Below are 14,484 nucleotides of genomic sequence, written 5' to 3' on the forward strand. Positions count from 1 at the left end.
ACATAAAAACACTTGCTCAGGATGTAGGCTGCAGTCCTTTGTGTTTACAGAGGACTTTGAATGGCGTGGCTTCGAATCCCAGGGTAACAGATCTGCATATGGCCTGTGGCTGATGGAGGAGCTCTGTGGACACAGTCATTCCCAGTGGAGACCTGTTTAGCTGATACTTATTAGCTCCTGGGGTGTAGGGGGTGGAAGTAGGTGCTCTTTGACATCCTAAGCATTAACAAAAGGACAACCAAGGAGTACTTCCCCCACACACACTCCCTGCCCAGTTTAAAAGTGTGTCACTTACTAATGTAAATTAAGAACAAAATGGAGCAAAGTCTGTGATGAAATATTTAAGTTCTTCACATCTTAGTTTTTTCATCTCTGTACCTTTGAGGGACAGCACACTGAGTCAGGCTTTGTAGTGCCAGATAGCAGCAGTATTTTGTCTCTTTCTGCTCATAGTACCTCCTCAGCCTCCAGCTATGTGCTGCTGCCAGCTGGGCTCCCTCACAGGGGCAGTGTCTGGTGTTGAATCCCAGCACACTCGTAGCACAACCACTTGTTACCAGAAGCCTGAATTAATCGGCTTGGTAAATTTATTAGATTAGTGAGGAATGACAGTGACCCAGAGAAAGAACTCTGGCAGAGGGCCTGAAACAGAAGTTGGGCTTCTGCTTGTCCCTAGAAGAGTCTGAGAATGTTTTACACAGAAAAAAAGCCTGCAACAAATGGCATTACAGCAATGTAGGGACTGCTTAGAGGCTATGAAACATTGAGTACTAAGGTTAAATTCCCAGAGGCATCTATTTCTTCTCTATCCTCAGTCCCTCTGGAAAGTCAGTGCATTTTACTGTTTCATCTCTTTCAGTAGGTGAAAGAGAAGGTGAACAGGCACACATCTCTTTGGAAAGATGAGCTTTTAGGGGACTACAATGTATGCAGAGGACCCTATAGCCTCTACTACCTATAGTTCTGCTGTCCTGTCCCTATTCTTTGACAAAGCTGCCCAAAACTGCAGAAGCCAGGTTTAATTGAGTGTATATGGCCCACTGGAACAGCATCCTGCAGGAGCTGTTCAGGCTCTCTTTTATATCTGGTCCTGAGGAGATCAGAACAGCTCCCAGGCATCTCTCAGGCACGGAGTTTTCTGCAGTTCATTTGAAGAAATGAACTGCACAACCTGAAAGGAGAAAATCTGTTTGCTAGGATTTGTGTAGTATTAGGAAGCACAAGAATCTGAGAATTACAGACAGGAACAAAGAACAGAGATGTTACGTTCCCATTTCTGGTCTTTTTTTGTGCTGCTACAGCAGGAGGAAAACCCACTGTGACAAATGCATAGCTGAAGTAAGAAATGATATTAAGACAGGCTGTTCTATTACAAATATGTGTCTGGGCAGGTAAAACAAAGACCGGGGCCTCCTTTATTTTATGTTAAAAATGGTCCCATTTTCACCTTCGAGGTACATTATTTCATGGCTTGTAATTTGTAGTGAATCTATGATTTTTCAAATCAGCTAGCTTTTTTCCTTCTATAAAAACATGAATTTAAAAGCAGAGAGTAACACTACCTAGGGCTAATTAATTCCTGGGGATTTTTATCAGAAGCTGTAGTCTTCATTATCTGTATTTTCTGTTGATTTCTGGAAGGTGTTCATTTCTCATAGAAACTATTACCTGAAAATGCGAATAACACAAAATAGAAAACTGGAGAGGAAAAAAAAAAAGGTCTCTGACCTTCCCTTCAAATAGAGTTTCATAGCTGAAAAAAAGCAAGCCCTTGTAGCAGCTTCAGGTTTGCTCAGCTGCTTCTGAAATGTTGTCATGGATTTTGAGCTTGTTTTTTCTTGCTCCAGTGCTTTGTTTTTATGTCACCTCAATCAGGTCCTTGAGTGACTTTTTGGGGAAGCCCAGAGTGGCTGTGATAGTGGTCCAAATTTTGAGGTGCTCATCCCCAGTTCCACTGTGGCCCAGTGGCACCTGCCCAGGGTCTGACAACATGCTTTGAACTAAGCTCTATGGAGGCACTAGGAAATAAGAGCAATAATACACCTGTACTGCAACTCTCTCTATCACTGCTAGCAAACTGGGATCGTAAGCAGTGCCATGACTCTCATGGATTGCTAGGGACACTTGGTGTCCAAGTCATCTGGCAGCCGCAGCCAGTTGTACAAATGCCTTTTGAGTGTGGGCAAGAGTTGTACTGCCCCTTGGCTCCACCATCAGCTGTGATTTTTGTGAGAATCACCCCTTGGGTGGACATGGCGGCAGCATCCTGCCTGTGATGCTGGTGTTGGGCAGAGCGCAGGGCAGTTGCAGGCTGGCTGTGCTGCTGATGTTGGGCAAGGGGCAGGGTGTCAGGAGGCAAGGCATCAACATGGCTGTTGGCATAATATACAAGTGTGCTGCAAATAACACCTTTCCTGCTCAAGATCCCGCCAAGCACTTTATGCGACACACTGGCAGCAGCTAAGGGGGCCCACACACCAGTGGCAGAGCAGAGCATGACATGCTTGACAAGAAAACTTATTTCATTGTTAGTGTGTGATCATGAAAGCATGGTCCAGTGTATGGGAGAGAAAACTCTGTGACTTTGAGCAGAATGGGGCTGCAGAGAAGCAGGTGAAATTCTGGTCTTAAAGGCTCACGCAGGCACCTGAGGTTCTCTGCTGGTGTCAGATTGCCTGTGGTCACATCGTGCTGGATGGATGGGTACTCAGGAAGGAAACAGGCATATGCTCATGCAACTCCTGAGGGTTTCTAATTGCAAATATTATTAGTATTCTTATTACATGAATACAGATATTAATATAATATCAATAAAACAATATATTAACTCATCGTATTTATATTGAGCTGGCAAGTGAGAGCTGGAAGTACAGATTAGCACCTCTTCATCCTGCTAGGTTATGCAAACCCACAGGAAAATTGTAATCTCATTCACATAACAATATATTAAGTAATATCTCATATATTCAGCTAATTATACCCAGATCACGTGTGTCTGAATTAGTTGCTGTCACACACAGCAACCAGGTCTGAAGAGAAATAAATGTCTGACTGAAATCGGTGGCACAGCTGCAGCCTGTGGCTTTGGTGATGCCTGGCAGGGAGTGATGTTTCTGCTATCCCCACAGGGAGATGTGGGACTTAATGGGAGTTTATAGACTATTTGGGAGCCACAAAGACTGTGTGCTGATATGAGCATGGTGAGCTCTGCAGAGCTGATAGACAGTTAAAGAAAATGCAAGAAAATTAATCAAAACCTGTGAGAAAACTCCAACCTGACCCCAAAAGCCAATATCTTCTAAACTTCACATGCTCTCGGGCAGTTCCACTCCAAACATTGACTGCAAATGCTGCTGTGCTTTATACTGGTCCTCAAGGCAAAACTAAGATCACTGCTGAAAAAAAGTGGCAGTATTTTCATTTTAAAACAAGCTTATGGCTTATTGAATTTTGCTTTAATTAGGAGATCCTTTTTTTTTGTCTCTGTTCTCCTTTCCTCTACATGCTGTGAGGCTGGTTTTTTTTCCTTGGCCTTGAAGTGGGGAAAAGGCATTTGTGGGTTTTTTTAAACTTCGTAGGTCTTTTACTGCTGGCTTATATTCAATAGTTGTGTTTAGTTCACAGAGGACAGACTGCTGTGTGGTTTAGGAGCCCCTGAGAAGATGTGTCTGCATCTGGACCATGGCCCCTCAGACTGCTGGCATTGCCAAATATCATAAGATTATTGATGACTTCCAGAGAAGGGTCTCTGGTTCCCTCTGATAACCCTGTCACGGTTTGAAGATGGTCACTGGAGCTTTGCAATTCAGGACATTCTTTGGGTGCATTTTGGCTTTTGAGGCTCAAGGTTTAAAAACAGTTTGTTGTTTAACAAGGATCTAAGGCCCAAGGAAAGCAACTTCAGCCATTTCTGCAGGTTCTGGAATAACTAGCTGCCCCAGAGTAGACACTCCTTTGTTGTGGTAAGAGAGTCACTGCTCGAGCTTGTGCACTCGTGGATGTAAAACTGGATTTCACTGCTGTGTCAGAAGCAGTTATGGACAACTGTGCTTTCACCACCCCAGGTCTCAGGCTGGAGTGAGTCGAGTGGTTACGGAACACAGTGCTGCGTTTATGGTTGTTTTGGGGCATTTCTTCTCAGGGTTTGAGTTTGTGCATGGCTGGGTGCCCTTGGATAAGCAGGGCAGGAGCAGGGCTTGCTGCAGCCTGGGTGGAGGGCTGCACGTGTCTGTTTACAGGTATGGTGTGTGGTGGCTTCTTGCATATGTAGAGATTGACTGAACACTGACTGACAAATCGTGGGAAAGTAGCATCCAGCAAGGCACCCAGAGAGGTGTCTCACATTTCTGTCTAGGGTATTCTCTTCTCTCTCAACCAAGAATGAATTTTAAGAAGTATGAAGAAGCTCCCTTTTGGCTATCACAGTGTCATAATCTTCTCTGGGTTTTTAATTTCCTGTATTACCTCCCCATTAACACTACATAAGTCTGTTTGGCAGATAAAAATCAGCTTAGAACTTTCAGACGATTGATTAGAAGAAAAAAACTGTGCTGAGCATAGCTGGCTCAAGCCTGCATAAGACCTCTTAAAAGTTATTTACTAGATACTCAATAAAGTGTGCCAGAATAGCCTGTTAAAACTGCAGAGGCAAGAGCCTTGGGGGAGATTTCCCTGTTCTGCTCTGTACCAGCCCAGCTGCAGCTGTCGGCAGCATTAGAAGTAAACACAGGTCCAATAGACATGCAGTTCCTTTCTGTATGCAGCAAATTTATGTATGATATTTATAGGCACCAGTCATTTCTGGTCTCCTTTGATCCGTTCTTTCTAACTGAAGAAACTGTGCTTTGAAAAAACCACCATCTTCATCTTTCCAGTGGCAGAATTAAAAGAGAAATGCCAAGACACCAACTTTCAAAATGCTTCTGATGCCTTTAATGTGTATTTTACCTTCTAAAAAGTATCTGAGGGCCTGATCCAGGAGCCGACATGGGCAAGGAAAGCAGCAGCACAGATCTTGTTCCACCTCTGTTTACGGGTAACGTGTCTCTCAAGCATCAGGCTCTGATGTTATCACAGATATTCCCATCTAGAACATTAAGTCCTTGTCAGAGCCCACCTAATGTAAATACATTTGTACCAAGGATGCTCACCCTCTCACAGGCATATTCCTGACATGCCACCCTCTGACAAGGATAGCATTCTGTGCAGCGAGCAGTCATCAGCCCTGACAGAGAAATGGTTTTCTAATCCAATGGATGTGTGTCACACATGGATCACAAGAGCTTTGAAGTCAAATGCATTCTTGAGAGCTGAGCTACTTTTGTTATAGCATAGAATTAAAGCAGGGAGGTATGGAGTCCCCAGCTGTTGGATGGCATCAGCAGTTGATAAATAGAAGGCAAGGGCACGGCACTATCACTAGAAAAGCTGCTGGCATCTGGAATAGAAACCTGTGCTACAAGTGGCCACAGCTCGGCCAGGGAGGCAGGTACTTGCCCTTGGCTCTCCCAGACAAGGTGCCACAGGCAACCAGGTGAAGTAGCACAGCGTCAGGTCCAAGAGCCACCCTCAGAGAAGAAAATAGGACACCTCTCTCAGAAATACTTGTCTAAAGCCCATATTCTCTGAGTAAGGCCGTAAGGTGCGCAGTGAGGAAGATCCTCCACCCCCATCCACATAGTCCATTTGCACCTATTCTGCACACCTATAAGCCCCCACCAGATGAAACTCCTTTGCCTGTATTTAAAAGGAAGCATGGACTTGAAGGCAAATACATTAATGAAGGTTTTAGGCTGGTAGCAAACCAGGACATGCTCACAGTGTGGCTTGAAGACAGCCAGACACCGCAACTGGCACTGGATAAACATAAAAAATACGAACTCATGAAACCTATTCCATGTTACACATAAGTTATTTACACCTCTGGAGTGTCACCTGATGATCACTACTGTGGCTGAACAAGGCATAACACAACTGATATTCCTTTGCATACACAAGAAACCATCAACAGATATTTGGTTGCTTGTATCACTGTCTCTATGTAATTCCTTAATCCTGCTGGAGGAGTTAAGGATCATCAGAGGTAGCAGAGGCTGAAGTACACACATCATCCATTTTGTATCAATAGTGTAATAGAGGATCCTGTTCTGGCAGGGGGATTAGACTAGATGATCCCTTCCAAACCCCTAACATTTTGTGATTCTGTGAGAAACTTTTATGAAATAGTTGTCCTATTGGTACAATCAAACCATGATATGTAATCATTGCCTGCAACATCTTACTAGTTAGGAACTATTACTGGTAATTCCATGCAGACCCAGGGCATACTTGTGTTCTTTTGAGTTAAAGCACAAGATAAGATAAAAGCCATGTATGTATATCACAAGAATGCACAAGCCCAGCAATAATAACCTTGTGCAATGTTTTCAAGGTTGCGGTATCCTCTGCAGCCCAGATTCTTCATCCAGAGGAAACTCTACTGCATGAAATCCTTTTGAAAGCTCCTGTTAGTCAGCCCTGAACTCACATAATTGTTATGCCTCCTTAATTTAGTGTGTTTATTCAAATTAGCTGTTGTGTTCCTAAAATAGTTATCACAGTTTGTTTTTTTTTTTTTAATTCCAGTTGCTTCGTGGTGTTTTCAATGGCTCTAAGTGAAAACTGCTCTGCTGTTCTTTTGTCTTTCTCATTTGAATGTGATGGATACCTTACAAATGAACAGAGCTGGAAAGGTGTTTAATTTATGAACCAAGATGTACTTCTAAATAATGTCTAATTAAGTTCATTCATGACCTGATACACAATTCCTAGCTTAGGGGGCATTGCAAACCGGTAGTAAACGTTTTAAGTGTAATAATTGCTACTGGCATAAATTATTTTCAAGAAGGTGGCTAATTTCAGTCAGCAGAGGGAATCTCAAATGTGAGGAACATCTGTCCTGTCTTTTTAAAATACCAACAAAAGCAGCTGTATGCCAGTGTGACAAATACTCTGCTTCACTTTGTAGGAGTGATGGTGAGGTCTGGAGAAGCTGAGGATAGGTTTGCAGCTCCTTCACCAGCAACCCCGAAGGCAGATCTAGAGGGAGCAGTGACGTGTGCTGCTCGCCCAGAGGCTGCAGGACAGGCTGCTTTTGGAAGATGTGGATTGAAGATGCTGATAGGGTGGTGTATGCACAAAATAATCCACATTATTATTGTGGCTGAGATGCAATAGCTGCTTGTGTTGACTCTGGAGGCTCCTGGTTTCATGGCGTGGTTCGTTAGCAGCAATGAGAGCCAGCACCCTGCCAGGCTGCTGGCAATGCTCTGCCAGACTCAGAGGGAGCTCCTGTTGTTTATGCTGGTGTGAACCTTGTGCATGTTTAATTTCTGAAACAACTGGACCCCTGTCCAAAAATTCAGAATTGAGTAAAGGATTGTTGTCAGATGCTGTAGCTAGACACAGAGCTGCAGATGAGGAATAAATTACACCATTATTTGTTTGTTAAATTAACTTTACCTCCCAAGCCCTGCGATGCTCACTGGGAAGACGTCACTTGTCATTTTTTTCCCTGTGCAGTCAGCGTGGTTCCGTCTTACAGGCACTTTAGCACTGAATTAATTACTATGTTAATGGCTGTCTATAGTCCATTAGTAAATTAAGATCTGATGCTAATTCTCATGAGGGGAAGAAAAGGTGAGTCTATTTAGTACCAAATCATTCAGTTTGTTGCCATTGGACTTCACATGTTCAAAGGCAGGAAGAGAAGTACATCAAAGATGCTTTAATTTGAAAGGCATATAGGAAGCTAATTTCAAGTCGTGTCCATGTAACAGAATGTACAGCAGCAGATAAATTAGCTTTGAATTTGTTATAAACCAAATCACTAGGGAGAGGGTTTGGTGAACCTGTGCCACCGGGTGTTTTCTTCAAATAGCACCTGACCGTGCAGGTGTTTAACTTATTTTACCTGGTACTTGGATGGATACAGGTAGCCTGAAATTCTGTGGGGATATAAACCTAAATGTGAGTTTGCTCCTGCCCACTTTCCAGATCTGACTGGCTTGGTCATCTTTGAACACTAAAATAAATTTTGGAGAATCCAGCAACACAAGAGTGAGGAGAACAAGGGCATGAGTCAACACAATGTTTCTATAATTCATGCAAGTCTGCTATGGACCCTGCCCAGAGGTCCTTATCTGCTGCCTGACTCCTGAATTTGTGCATGTCGGAAGTGCTGCTGTTGTAGGGAGCCCCATCGTTTTGGTGCAGTTTGAGCTCACCCATTGCAGCTGGCTGCAGTGGCTGCAGGCCGTGGTGTGCTCAGGGGTGCTGCTGCTGCTGCTGCTGCTGCCTGCCCTCCCAGCCCCCTCTGTGCCCTCCTGCCCCACCTGCCATCACGGCCCCACTGCTGCAGGGTCACCTTGCCCTGCCTTGGTGCTGTGTCACATGGAGTGTTAACCAGGGTTGCGTTGCTTTGTGCTATGGAGCCGTGGAGAACACCTGTCTGTTCCAGCCTGATAAGGCTTGACTCCTGCCTGAGCATTAGCACATCTTCTGCCTTATAAATACAAGTCACACTTATGCATTTTGCCTTTAATAGTATAGAAAAATGAATTTTTCTCCAAAAGGGCTGCTGTCACAGACTTAAACCCATTCATGTGGGTTTTTCCTCTCTGCTGGCAAAAATATAAGAGTTAATTAGACTGGAAAACCCGAAGAAAAGTGAATTCAGATGGCCAGTCGTGGAGTGGCATGGAAAATATCTCCATGACAACAGAAATTTACAGCACTTCAATTTTAATATATCACAGGATAAGGGTAATTTCACAGCCACTATGCAGAAGACATACCCCTTTCTCCTTCTTTTGGTGGTCCCTAGATAAAATGAAAGCCATGTGAATGTGGTCCCAGATGTGAAAGTAAAAATAGGGTGATGAAACCTCAAAGTTCTGAATGCAGATACACCAGCAAGGGTGTATTGCTGTTGTATGCAGCATGCTCTGCTGCGTGGGACAAACACTCGGGCCTTTATTACTGAGCTACTGCAGTTTATCATAATGATTTCTTCACACATTTTAATATGATGTACCTATTTACTAACTTAGGGCTCAGCACAGTACATGTGGCATAAGGATGTACCAGTTCCAATCCTGAGCAGCACAGTCAGCCTCTTGGAGAGATTTTCTCTGTTGCCTTTTGATGTTACTATTTTATACCTCATAATGAATTCTAGGATGAAAAAGAAGGGAAAAGATGAGTTTAGAGATCATGGATATGTATCCAGAAGTCTGACTTATATTCCCTGCTCATAAGGGCAGGAATATTATGCTTTCATTTGAAATACTGCATTCAATGTATTTGTAATGTATCCACAAGCATGAAAGTCTCTTGCAGAAAATGTCTTACAGTATTTAGTAGGGAATGAACCAATTGGGCATCCATAGATACTTCATTAGTGTTTTCACTAAAATGAATCTATTTGCATTTTGAGTTAAAAATCAAACTTAAATGTGGTAGTATTGGCTGTTGGCAAGATTTACTTATTTTAAAAATCCCAACAAGAAACACTTTGCTTATGATTAGATTCAGTAGGGTGCTCTGTATATAGAAGAGCATCTCACTGCTCTGCCTAAAAAGAGCTCATCTCCTTTCATTTTCTCATTTTCACACATTTGAGCATGTTTTGTGTGACTCCTTCCAACCAGGCATGTGTTGAATTTGTCCTCTTGGGCAGTGCTGGCTGTGAGTGTGCAGGGAGTAATATGCTGTCTAAAAGTACATGAAAATGGCAGGGTGAGGAATCATGGCAGCCTTCTTGTTTGTTTTCTGTAATACATTATGGAAACTATTAATAGGATTAGCCTTTTGTGATGAGTGATAACAATAGATTGAAAACAAATGTTGATAGGCAGTGTGAAATCACTAACAAAGTAGAAAATTGCAAAGAAAGTTCAATGGACCTAATTTTAATTTTGATAATGTGTCTAGCTTGGAGAACCCTTTTCCACAAAGCAAGGAGTGGGATGGTGAAGGAGAATGATTTTGGGCTCAGAGCCCAAGGCTGCTGCTCCATTGAACACTTACAGTGTTTTTCCTGCCAAAAAGTGACTTCTGGCACCTGAAAAGTGAAAATTGCCATCCTTTCAGAGAATGTAAACAGGGCTAAACACTGTCTGAATGTATTACCTGCATGGAAACCAACGTGGGCAGGTACTACCCAGCCCTCCCCAAGACCTCTCTGGTAATACAGTGCAAACCAGACTGGGTGGAAAAGTCAGCTTTTGAGCATATTTTGTTCCCTTCTGTGTATGGCTCTGTCCAGCCCCAAAATTATCCCAATTAGTATGTGGATCTGGGAAGAGAAAACAGAAATCTGGGTGAGTTTGTGGGTGGGGGTACTGGAGTCAGACCAGGACAAGAGCTGGGGAGAGCAAAGAGAGATATCTGCTCCACAGCACCCTGGGTTTGGGCTCTGTGGGACATCTTGGCTGGCTTTCTTCTCTGACCATGACATAACAGTATCAATCTTAGGAAAAGCATTGGAAATTCCTTCACTAAATAGCTTCAAAACAAGGGCAGACCCAAGTGTGTTAATGTGTTGGGTGGGAAGAAAACTGAGAGTGTGGAAAGGAAGACCAGGTAGTGCACAAAAGCAAAATCGGTAAAAGCAGACAAAGGAATGTAAAATGCACAACAAATAAATTAATTGGATAAACAGTAGGGCCAAAAGGTAAACCAGAACAGAGACCTGTGTCCTGTAATAACTCTTTCAAAACTACTGAAATTAAAGGAGAAAGTAGAGATCAAATAAGCTAATTTAAGCAGATGCCAGGCTCAAGGGATAATGTGAACCTTAATTACTTACTATTGCTCTTCCTTCTCTTCTTAACTAAGTGAATTTCCCAGCCAGTATATTTGAGTTTTACCAGACAGGAACCTGACCACACATTTCAACCATTCCCTTGTCCTCACCACAATCTTCTTTCCAGTTTTCCTTAGATAGAATTATTTTCCAGCCTGGCCTTCGAGCACTCCCATACTGAAAATCACTTTAAAAAATATTCATGAACAGACCAGGGAACAGCTTGGAAAGGCTTGGATGCCACAAGGCATCGCTGCCAGTCAGAGTGATTGCCCTTTTCCTTTCAAGTATCTCAGTGCTGCTTGGCCTTACTGATGACATCCCCTTGGTTGCAGACAAAGGTCCTGCCACTGGTTCTGGCGTTCTGGCATTTCAGCAAGCTTTAAGGATCACTTTGCAACATTTTTCCACTCACGTTTCATCTTTGGTGTACTTCTTCAATGTGGATCACTTTTAAACTGTGGAGTGGTTTCTAAGGGGCTCGGATCCCTTGGGTGTGGTGCCCAAAGGCTCTGGGTTAGATTTTCTGCCTTCCAGCACGTGTTTTAAGAAGGCTAAGGAAAAAATCTCATAAACCTGTCAGAAAAGCTCAAATGGCTTGAAAAGCTTTGTTCTAAATATAAGAAATGTGGAAGTTTTATTTTTCTTAAGCTCCTATAAGTGGTGAAAAAGAAATGTTAATTATACATTTGGTGGGAAAAATTTCCTGCAGCTCCAGATGCAATTTGTATTTTCTGGAAGTATGGGGAGGTGGGAGGCTGGAGGGCCTGAGATGTTGCAAAACATGATAGCTGACTTATGCTTTCAGGTGTCTCCATCCTGGGTCCCTTTTCCTCTGCTTGGTGTAGGGGAGTGAAAAGAAACCACCATGCTGTTGAGTTGCCCCTTTCCCATCACTGGGCAAATCAAGAAGTGTATCTGGTCCTACTTTCAAGCCTCGTGGGAGATAAGCAGAGGACAAAATGCTCTGTAGCAGAGAGCTACAGCAATCTGCTTTGTTAATGCATCCTGTTGTCAGAGACTGATCAACTGCTTTCCCTGCACTTTGGGTTTGATATTTGCAGCTGTAGGGCTGCCCAACAAGAGCATGTACTGTGGTAGTTCAGTTCTGAGGAATGCCCATTGCCCACATCACACTCTAGTTTGAGTTTATTTCTATGTCATAAGAATTTTCAAGATGTTACCGAGTTGCTGTGTCTCCATGGAAGTAAATGGGAAATGTATGTCAAGGGTGATACAGCAGGAAATTACCTTCTTCAATAGTTTTGTATTGGAAATGAATAATCAGTCCACTAATAAGCTGTAGTAACTTGGGTCCACAGAAAAGATTGAAGGAAAGGCAATGTTTTCCTTTTCTCTCACAAGTGACTCTCAGCTAAGAGAAGTAACACTCTTTCAGAATAGCAACTATAACGACAGTAGGATTTGACTGGGTAGAGGTCAGAGAGTATAAGCTGTTTTTCACTGCTGATTTCAACATGCTATCCTCACAATTGGCTATTATTTGTGGTGTAAGGAGCCCTTTCCTGTGATTATATTTCATCTGGTGCTGAAGCAGTGCTGAATAATTAAAGCTGTCAGAAAAAAAAAAAAGTATCTATATACCTTTGAGACCAACTTCAAAATAATTTGATGTCCAGTTATCTCAAGAAAATCATTAACAGAAGAAGCTATCCACAGGGCAGAGAAAAAGCTGCTTTGAGGGCATCTGTGTGTGTTTCCACAGTGTATTGCACAGCAGATTGTAAGCAGTGGCAGTCATATGGAATTCCCTGGTAACTGGTGTGTTGGGGGTAAAAACTAACCCACCCACCATCAGGGTAGGAAAGCACAGGCCCAGGACTTGAAGGTCAGGCAAAGGAGTGTTCCTATACTCAGCTACGTTTGCCCATTACCCCACGTCTGCTTTTAGGAAGGAAAAAGCATGTGACACTTTTTCAACTTCATGTCCCAAGTCCCATCCTGTCCTGCTCTGCTGCTTTCTGGGTTTTGTCAAATACATAAGTTCAGAGTTGCCTGTGTCCCATCAGGATGCAGGGGCCAAAAGAAAGGCTGAATATTGTCCTTCCTCTATTCTTGCTCACTGAGCATAACTTCACATCTGCAGTACAACAGCTTTTCTATGATGCTGTGAATACAACTATCATGCTTTTTCGGGGGAGAGTGGGGGTGGTACTGAGAAGATACAGCTTTCTTTGCAGCCACAATAAAGTCCATTGACACAGGCTGCTCCAGACATGAAATTTGGAAGAATTTAACCCAAAGGAGCAGCACTTCCCTGGGGATGGATGGTCTGTCTGTGTATCTATACAGCAGGGGGATTTCTACATCATGGGCTGTGTGTTTGACTCCGTGACCTCAGAGGTCCTTTCCAACCATGAAGATTCTGTGATTCTGTGTTTGCTCTGAATGTGCTTCCCATTGGGGTTGGGCTGCATTGCCAATCAGAGGGATTCCACTGATGTTCATGTCTTTCCTTTTCAGGAAGGGACACACGTGCAGCTATTGAGGATCTTCTGTAGCAGACCCATGCTAGAATAACACTTCTCTGAAGTTCCTTGCTGATATTAACACAACTCAGTTGCTCTGAGGACATGATATCTCAGCACACAGGTCAGTACAACAGACATCAGTTGCTCATGTTGTCAGACTTCAACACAACAGTGTGAAAAATGCACAGATAACTTGCTAAATGCAGGTAAATACAGTGGCAGTGCTCTTTGTGTACTTTTCGGGGCCAGTAGGGTTTTCATAGGGCTGTAAGGACTAGCTTAGCTTTGTGATATCCTCCGATAGAAATGTTACATTGCTTCCTTTTTTCATTACATCTGCCTTTTTAGGTCCTCTGCATTATAAAGGAAACCTGTGACTTGTGTGGTTCTGTACAATAACACTCCTCTAGCTCATGCTGAAGTTAAAGATAAACGCTTATCTTCCCTGGGTTGCTTGCAATAAGCTCCACAAATCCTGAAGCCATTAAACACACACAGACCTAAGCCTGGTGGAGCTTCTCACATACTCAGTTACACGAGTTTGTAGGAAGGCATTTAGCTGGTCAAAAACATCAAAAACCCAGATAGTATCTATTTGCAATTATAAGTACTAATTGGGCAGGTAGCTCAGCAGGAAAGCTGCCATTTACATACACAAGTGCCTGATGGATGTCAGTCACCTGTGTGTACCTGCAAAGCCCAGAGCTTCATGCACAGGTTTGCTAAAACCCAGCACTCACGTGGCCATCATTGCAGCCCTGGGCTGGAGAAGACAAGGCAATTTCCTCTCTAAAGCCAATGGAAAGATTTAACTTACTTCCTTGGAGACAGAGCTGCTTTAGGTTGCACTTCTGCTGGAAGCTTGTTTTTATCCGTGTTGAGTTTGGGAAGTTATCGCATGCCCAGAGGTTGGGGTGGCTTTCTTTACAAGCCTTTTTATGTTTGTGCACCACATGGAGCAGTTTAATATTTGGGTTTTTTTTTTGTGAAGCTTGAGTGTCTGCTTTTAGTAAGATTGCCTGCAAGTGTTCAGATTTGCTCTTGCATAGGGTAATATACCTCTCATGTGTCCTTTAGGAGTTCCATTCCTTCAAGGCAGTCACATAGCAAGCTGGAGACAAATTAATACATATATATATAAAAATA

The 14,484-nt window shown here is 43.1% G+C and overlaps 1 long non-coding RNA gene across 1 annotated transcript in view; it reads left to right on the top strand.

Moving 5' to 3' along the window:
* LOC127390601 (uncharacterized) overlaps positions 1 to 14,484 on the top strand; it is a 115,118-nt gene that overhangs the window by 77,981 nt on the left and 22,653 nt on the right. The window contains exon 2 of the long non-coding RNA XR_007890900.1: positions 13,331 to 13,459. This is a non-coding gene — a long non-coding RNA (uncharacterized LOC127390601). The remainder of the gene's footprint in view (positions 1 to 13,330; positions 13,460 to 14,484) is intronic.

The sequence above is a fragment of the Apus apus genome, chromosome 14, assembly GCF_020740795.1.
Source record: "Apus apus isolate bApuApu2 chromosome 14, bApuApu2.pri.cur, whole genome shotgun sequence".
NCBI lineage: Eukaryota > Metazoa > Chordata > Aves > Apodiformes > Apodidae > Apus > Apus apus.